Genomic DNA, 9,086 nt, shown 5'->3' with positions numbered 1-9,086 from the left:
CTATTGGCTCTTTCTACTTTTCCCGAAGCCTGTGGCCAATAAGGACAGTGTAGATGCCAGGGGAGTGAGAGCAACTTGGAGAGGTTCTGAGTGATCAGGGCCGTTATCTGATTGGAGGGAAGTGGGCATCCCGAACCTAGGAAAGATCTGGGTGAGGAGGATAGAGGCAACCGCGGACGCTCGTTTGTTAGTGGTGGGGAAAGCCTCGACCCATCCTGAAAATGTATCTACCAACACGAGTAGGTATCTGGTACGCCGTACAGGGGGCATGTTAGTGAAGTCTATTTGCCAATCTGCAGCGGGGACATTGCCCTTGCTTGATGAGCCGGGAAGGGTCGGGCCTTGAGGGGGGTATTAGGGTTAGTGCGTTGGCAGATGGTGCACCTGCGGGTGATTTGGTTAAGTAGGGTTTTGTCTTCAGGAGAGAGAGAAAAAAAGGATTGTAAAAAATGGATCAAGGATTGGGGGCTAGGATGGAACAGATCGTGTAAGAGGTGGAAGAGAGACTCTTTGTCCTGGGAACAGAGGGTGTCTTGTGATAAGGCTAAAACTGCAAGGGCAGACGGATCGTTGTCTGGTGCGTCTTCTGATAGGGCAATCAACCGGGCTACTCTGTCAGCTTTGTTGTTACCTCTTGTAATGGGGGAGTCATCCTTTTGACGTGATTTGCAGTGGACTATGCCCAGTCAGTGTGGGAGTTGTGAAGCCTCTAGAAGTTTAGTAATTAAGGCTGAATTAGTGATGGAATTTCCTTTTGTGGTGAGGAAGCCTCGTTCTTTCCATACTGCCGCGTGAGACAAGAGAATGTGGAATACGTATTTGGAGTCAGTGTACAGTGTGAGAGACGTGTCCCGGGCCAGAGTGCAAGCTCTGGTGGCCGCAATGAGTTCGGCCTGTTGATTGGTTGTACCGGGGAGTAGGGCTCATGCCTTGATGACGTCTTCAAGGGAGACTACTGCGTATCCTGCGTAGTGGGTGCCCTCATGTTTAAAGGAGGACCCATCAGTAAACCAGATGAGGTCGGAGTGTGAGAGGGCTCCTTCGGAGATCGTGGAGTGGCATGGAAGGAAGTTGTGAAGGGCTTCCAGGCAATCATGCGAGGGAGTATGCGGAGAGTAGGGTAGAGGAAGAAGAGTGGCCGGATTCAGGGGCGGGCAGGGGAGGAAAGAAGTGTCTGGATTTTGGAGGAAAGAGGACAGTAAGGTCAGGAGTCTGGAGGGAGGGAGAGTCTGTAAACTTTTGTAGGTTAAGAGATCCTTTAGGTGATGTGGGGACAGAATGGTAAGGGGCGCCCCGAATGTCAGTTTATGAGCTTCTTTCTGCAAGAGCTGTCCAGCGGCTAATGCCTGTAGGCAGGGGGCCCATCCCTGAACTGTGGGGTCTAATTGCTTGGAAAGATAAGCTACTGGGGCAAAGAATGGGCCATAATATTGGCCTAGGGCTCCTAGAGCTTGACTGGATCTCTCATGAATGTATAATGAGAAGGGCTTCGACAAATCAGGAAGATGGAGAGCTGGGGCTTCCACAAGGGCTCCACGGAGCTTAATGAAGGAGTGTCGGGGTGAGGAGGATAATGGTTCTTCAGGGGGACCCTTGCTGAGGTCGTATAGGGGTCTTGCCAACAGGGAAAAGTTAGGGATTCACGCTCTAAAATACCCAGCCAGGCCTAGAAAGGAAAGGATTTCTGTCTTGGTTTTGGGAACGGGCAGGTCCGAGAGGAGCTGTTTTCTGTCTAAGGTAATGGACTTTCTTTTTTGAGATAGAAGGAATCCGAGGTAAGTGACAGGGGAAGAGATTTGAGCTTTGATGGGGATGGGGAATATCCGGTAACCTCTGGAAGCTAGAAGATTAAGTAGGGAGGCCATGTCAAGTTGAGACTGTTCCCATGAGGGACTGCAGAGTAGAAGATCGTCCACGTATTGTAATAAGGTGGACTCGGAGTGATCATGATGAAACTGTTTGAGGTCCTGAGCTAGGACCTGTCCAAAAATATGGGGACTATCTCAGAAGCCTTGTGGCTGTCCAAGTGAGTTGTTCAGAATGTCTTGTGTATGGGTCCGTCCAGGTGAAGGCGAAAAAATCTTGGGAGGAGGGGTCCAGAGGGATAGAAAAAAATGCGTCCTTGAGATCTAGGACTGAGAAGTGGGAAACCAAGGCAGGGATCTGCAATAAAAGAGTGTATGGATTTGGAACTAAAGGATGGATAGGGACGACGGCCATGTTGATGAGGCAAAGGTCTTGAACAAGGCGGAAAGATCCGTTGGTTTTTTTAACAGCTAATATGGGGATATTAAATGGGAGGTGAGTGGGTCTGAGGTAATTTTTGTTTAAAAGATCTTGAATGATGGGTTGGAGGCCCATGAGGGCTGAAGTGGTTAGGGGGTATTGGGCCTGACAGATATACTGAGAGGGGTCACGTAATTTGATAGAGGCAGGAGGACATAGAGCCACGGAGGGGCTTGTAATGTCCCAAGCTTTGGGATTTACAGGGTGTATGAGGGCGGAACTGGAGCTTTCATTGGGTAGAGGGGGGTCGTCGGCTATGAGGGCCATCAGAAAGGGGGTACTGGGGGCTGTGGGAGTGGATATAGTTATGGAAACATGGAGGAGAGAAAGGATGTCCCGTCCCAGTAAAGGGATGGGACACTGGGGCATAACCAGGAAGAAGTGGGAGAAAGGTATGGGATAACCAGGAAGAAGTGGGAGAAAGATAGCCACATTTAAAACAGGTGTAAAAAATCCCAGCTGCAATAAATGTTCAAAACAGGTTTTGTTTAATGCAATATATCTAAAAATCATTTCAGTGTATAATCAATATAAAAATTATTAATGTGACATTTTGGACTTTTTTTGTTGTATTAACAAAGTATTAAGTATTACTACTTAATAACAACTAATTAATTAACTAATTAATACTTAAAAGCAAACTAAAAACCATTAGCACAGACATAGACAGCATGCTGAACCAACATCTTGCCATAACTATGTTGTTCCTACTAGTATTTGCTATCATTGTTTTCCATTTTATTCTCCCAGTTGAACTTGGAAAACACTACCTTGTCTCAGCTGTTGAAGAGAAAATAAAAGAGGATTTTTGGTTTGTGTTAAGACTAAAGTAATACAAGGGGAGGATGGTGTAATTCGAGTTTTGAGAACCATAGGGGACAGCATCACTGATAGACGGGAGGAGAGAGACAGCAAGAGGCAGGCTGACTGCTGCAGTGATAAAGAGCGAAATTCTTATCGAAGTCAAAATATAACTCCATTTTCTTTTCTGATTACAGAAGTGAAAGTTTTGTAGACTATGAGGAAAACAAAAGTGCCCAAAATAAAAGCTACCATAATGCTAAAAGTAGTCCCTATGTATTTTTTATTTTTTTGTGTGTATTTATGGACACATATGCACATATACATATATATTTTTTAATGAGTTGAAATATTTATGTAACATTTTATAACCTGTTTTTTCACTTTAAAATATATTATGGACCTTTTTCTATGTCATTAAATATTCTTTCAAAAAAACGATTTTAATAATCTTGATTGTATAGTATTCCACCATATGAGCACACTATGCTTCACCCACTCCCCTCATGGACATTTAGGTTGTTATCAAGGTTTGCCTGCTTTACACAATGTTGCTATAAACATCTGTACATGAATCTCAGTACACATTTCTTATTTGCTGGCCAAGGGGTTATGAATATTTTAAAGCGATTCATGCATTTTGTCGTCATCTTGAGACTTTACAGTAATTGGGACCACTGATAACATGGAAGGAGAGTGTGCATTTTATGAGGAAGAGCTTATACAGAGTTGCCAAAGAAAGAATGGGGGGCAATGAGCAATTGGGCATGAGGACTGCTGAAACATAGGCTACTGTGTGGTCTCAACTCTTTTTTCCGAATACTGAGCATCAGTTATGACAGCTCTGAAAGGACTGAGTCCCTTTCTCTTGCCCATTAGTTGGACATCACAGAGTTAGATTGTTTGCTGGAGGAAATACTGTAGGAAGAAAAACTGCACTGGTGCCAGGACTGGGGAAAATGACCTTTAAGATTTCTTCCAACCTTCATCATCTATGTATGGTGCTTATATTTTTCCAACCAGTTGTCCATATGAAGTTTCTGTGCTGATTCTTAAACGTGGTCCATGTACTGCTTATTTGTGTTCTCAGGAGTCAGGGATGTGGTGATTTCCTTAAGGGCTTTTCCCAGAGTATGAATCCTTTAGAGATAGAAGAGATTCTCCCAGAGAACAGAAAGTGTATCCTAAAATCAGCATTGTGATGTTCAGCTCTTATAATTCCTTGCTGACCTTCTGTCTAGTAGTTCTATTAATTGCTGTGAGGGGGTTACTGAAGTCCCCAACTATAAATGTGGATTTTCCTATTTCTCTTTTCAGCTCTCTCAATTTTTGTTTCTTGTATTTGGATACCCTGGTGTTTGGTGCATTTCAGACTGTTGAGTCTTGGTGGGTTGATTTTCTTATCAGTATGTGATGTTTCTCTTTGTCTCTAGGAATTTTCTTTGCTTGGAAGTCTACTTTATCAGATATCAATATAGCTACTTCTACTTTTTTGTTTTTAATATTTGCATTAAAACTATGGTTTTATGTTTTTTTCTGGTCAAACTATGGTTCAAACTACCTATGTTTTTGAATTTGCAGTGAGATTCTTGTAAGCAGCATATATTTTGATCATTTTTAAAAAATCCATTCTGCCAATCTCTGCCATTCAGTTGATGGGTTTAGACCATTACATGTAATGTAATTATTGATATGTTAGAGCTTAGGTCTGCCATTTTATTACTAATTTTCTATTTGTTTCCTCTGGTCCTTATTTCTATGTTTCTCCTTTCTTGCCTTCCTGTGGGTTTCTTGGACATGTTTTAGGATTTCAACCTGATTTATTTGTAATGATTTTGAGCCTATCTCCTTGTATAGTTTTCTCAGTGGTTGCTATTGGTATTACATTATATGTATGTGACTTTACCATTACAAGTAAAGTGTGGAAACCTTACTTTCATTTAGGTCCCTTTACCTTCCTTGCTTTTAAATATTATTTACATGAATATCAGATAGTGTTTTATTTTTGTTCCAATCATCAAATATGCCTTATGAAACCCATGAGAACAGTCAGTTGTATATACCCCTATTGCTGGTTTTTCCATTGTTCTTCCTTCCTTCCCAGTGCTCCAAAATTGTTTCTTTTACCCTGTCCTTTCTCTCCATGACCTTGAAGAACTTCCTTTAGCCAGTTGTTAAGGTCTGCTAGTGTCAAATTCTTTTAGCTTTCCTTTGTCTGGGAATGGCTTTATTTCCTCTTCATTCATGAAGGATAGTTTTGCTGGACATAGAAGTTACAGTTAGCAGCTTTTCTTCTAGCACTTGAGAAATGTGGCGCAACTTCCAGCTTGCCTCCATGGATTCGACCTGTCATTCAAATTGGTGTTCGCCTATAGGTAATGCATCCATCCAATAGTTTTCTGTTATTTAGGATACTTGGGACCCTATTTACATTTTTTTATTTTAGCAAGCATTCACTTTGCTTAGGTTTAGCATACAGGCCCTGGCCAACTTTGTTGGTTTCAATGACAGTGTAATTTTCAAAGCCTTTGCAAATGGTCTTTGTGGTTTATCTGATGATTCTAGGCTACCCTAGACCCCTGCTGGTGCTGCCTCTGGGAGTTTCCCCTGACTCCCTGAGTTTCCACTGGGAATCTTTTAATTGGGAAAGGGAGTCGCAGGCCCATGGAGACAGAGACTTCTTAGGCACTTACTGTGGCAGAAGCCCTCTTATTGAGGTTACCTGACTACCCCTGTCTCTGGGTGAGGGTATGAAATTTCATGAGGGAATGTACCCCCATGGGGACAACCTGGGCCAGGTTGCTTATGGGTCAGAGTCCCTCCTGCCAGTACCACCTACCATCCCAGTGTCTCTCAGGGCTTAGAAGCCTGAAGCCCAGTGGAGAAGCAGAGCACTTCCCCTGGTTGCACTTTGTTTTTCCAGCAGGGCTCCAAATCTGTTCTGCTTGCCAGTACTGCCAGGCTCACCTGGCGGTATTGGAGGAATTCTTGTTCAGTATGGGAGGCATGAGCCTACCTGAGCTGCCTCCTGGTCGCTAGGTTGGAAGTCAGAAACTCTGGGCCAAAGTCACCTTCCTGTGGGTGGGCGAATGTAAAGCAAGAACTCTCCAGTTACTTTTTTGTAAGAGCACCCTGGCCTCCCACCCACACACCTCACCCCTTCTTCCCTTTGTGCAGTAATTGCTTCTGAGTGATCCTCAACATTGACTCAGTGTTGTGCCTGGCACTTTACTTGTCTCCAAAGTACTCTGAATTGTACCCTTGTATAATGATGTGGGGAGCCAAGCCCCACTAGTGTTTTCAGAACACATGGCAGGTGGCTGTGTCATGTTCAGTCAAAAGCCTGTATTTGATACCTAGGGAGTTCCTACTTGTTAAGTATCAAGAAAGCAGGAAAAGAACAAAAGGATTTGAAAGCTCTTCTTCGTTGTTCCATAGTTTCACAAAGGTTCTGGGATGCTCCCTGAGGAGAATTTCTTTTTTTCCCTTGTGTGTTCATAAGCACCAGAAGGTTTAAGGTACTCTGAGTTCTTGTGGAAACAAATATGGGTATATCACACAGCATCCTGACAGTTTCCAAGATTGGTATATTTTCATCTCACATAAAAGGTCTAGTCCATTATCAACACAGAGCTTCCTTCCTTTAAAATATTTCCTCATAGGGGTAAATTTTTGGTTTTGATTTCGTTAAAGAAAGGGCTATAAGAAAAGAGGTGTTGTCTACCCAGCATGCCCTTCCGTCTGTGTGAATCCTACCTTCCTTCAGGCTTAGCTCGCGGTACACTGGTCCTGCGAAGCCTTCTCTCTGCTTCTGCCCAGGGTTCTAACCCTCCCCTGAAGTCTTTACTGTAATATCTGAACCATGCAATCACATACTATTACACTACCTCTCTTACAAGGTCATTTAACTCTTGCTTAGTATTTTGTTTCATCCTGCTTGGAGCAAAGTCCAAAATCTTTTCTATGCTCTACAAGGGCCTCCTTGATTCTGCTACCCTGCAGTCTTCTCCCTCCTCACCACTCCCCCTCCCCCCCTCCCTCTCTGCCTCAACCACACTGTCCCTCCTGATCCTGGAGATGTCAAACACGAACACTGTTAGGTCCCAACGCCTTAAACTATGCCTGGTACAAGAAGCACTCAACGACTATCTTTTGAATTAATTAATAAATGGATTTAAATAACGTTTACTATCTTGCCATAGAAAATGTAGTGTGTGTTTATTTTAGAACTTTAGGAAATATTAAAAAGTAGGAAAACCCTTACGTAATTCTACATTTGAGAGGAAAAAGATAATTTATACTTTAAAAAAATATTTCTTCCCAGTTATTTTATTATTTATGGTATTTTTTATTAAAGTATCATTGATATACAATCTTATGAAGGTTTTACATGAACGACATTGTGGTTTCAACATTCACACATATTATCAAGTCCTCAACCCCCTTTTATAGTCACTGTCAGTGTAGTAAGATGCAGAGTCATTACTTGTCTTCTCCATGCTGTACTGCCTTCCCCGTGACCTACCTACATTGTGATTGTGAATTATAGTGCCCCTTAATCCCCTTCTCCCTCCCCACCCAGCCTCCCCTACCCCTTCCCTTTGGTAACCACTAGTTCCTTCTTGGAGCCTGTGAGTCTGCTGCTGTTTTGTTCCTTCAGTTTTGCTTTGTTGTTACACTCCACAAATGGGTGAAAACATTTGGTACGTGTCTTTCTCCTCCTGGCTTATTTCACTGAGATAATACCCTCTCGCTCCATCCATGTTGTTGCAAATGGCAGGATTTGTTTTCTTGTTATGGCTGAATAATATTTCATTGTATATATGTACCACCTATTCTTTATCCATTTATTGATGGACACTTAGGTTGCTTCCATATCTTGGCTATTGTAAATAGTGCTGCAATAAACATAAGGGTGCATATGTCTTTTTGAATCAGGGATCTTGTTTTCTTCAGGTAAATTCCCAGGAATGGAATTAAATTTCTATTTAAGTTTTTTGAGGAACCTCCATATTGCTTTCTACAGTTGTTGAACTAATTTACATTCCCACCAACAGTGTAGGAGGGTTCCCCTTTCTCCACATCCTCGCCAGCATTTGTTGTGGCTTATCTTTTGGGTGTTGACCATCCTAACTGGTGTGAGGTGATATCTCATCATGATTTTATTTGCATTTCTCTGATGATTAGTGATGTGGAGCATCTTTTCATGTGCCTATTAGCCATCTGAATTTCTTCTTTGGAGAAGTGTCTGTTCAGATCCTCTGCCCATTTTTTAATCAGGTTGTTTGTTTTTTGGGTATTGAGGCACGTGAGTTCTTTATATATTTTGGATGTTATCCCCTTATCAGGTAAGTCATTTATGAACATATTCTCCCTTATTGTAGGATGTCTTTTTGTTCTGCTGATGGTGTCCTTTGCTGTACAGGAGCTTTTTAGTTTGATGTAGTCCCACTTGTTCATTTTTTATTTTGTTTCCCTTGCGCAAGGAGATGTGTTCAGGAAAAGGTTGCTCATGTTTATATTCAAGAGATTTTTTCTTTTATAAGTTTTATGGTTTTATGACTTACATTCAGGTCTTTGATCCATTTCAACTTTACTTTTGTGTATGAAGTTATACAATAATTCAGTTTCATTCTCTTACATGTAGCTGTCCATTTGTGCCAGCACCATTTTTTGAAGAGGCTGTTCTTCCCCATTGTATATCCATGGCTCCTTTATTGTATATTAATTGGCCTATTTATGATATTTTGGTTGGTTTGTCTTATATGTTATATTCACAGTATATTTTGTGTAGCATTTGATTTTTTATATATGTTTGCCTTGTTTTTTTCTAACTGTTAATTAATTTTATTCATACTTATTATTATTCCAAAAAGGATTTGAGGCTCTATGAGATACAGAAGTACAGTATTTCTTTCTATTGCCCTCAGTGTGCAAGCCTGTGCCTTGTATCCCTAAGAGCTTATGGAGTGAGTGATGGAGTCTGGGGAAGCTTGCTT

The sequence above is a fragment of the Manis pentadactyla genome, chromosome 5 (genome assembly GCF_030020395.1).
Source record: "Manis pentadactyla isolate mManPen7 chromosome 5, mManPen7.hap1, whole genome shotgun sequence".
In the NCBI taxonomy this organism is placed as follows: domain Eukaryota; kingdom Metazoa; phylum Chordata; class Mammalia; order Pholidota; family Manidae; genus Manis; species Manis pentadactyla.
The sequence above is the reverse complement of the archived record's forward strand: the minus strand, read 5'-3'. Positions refer to the sequence as shown.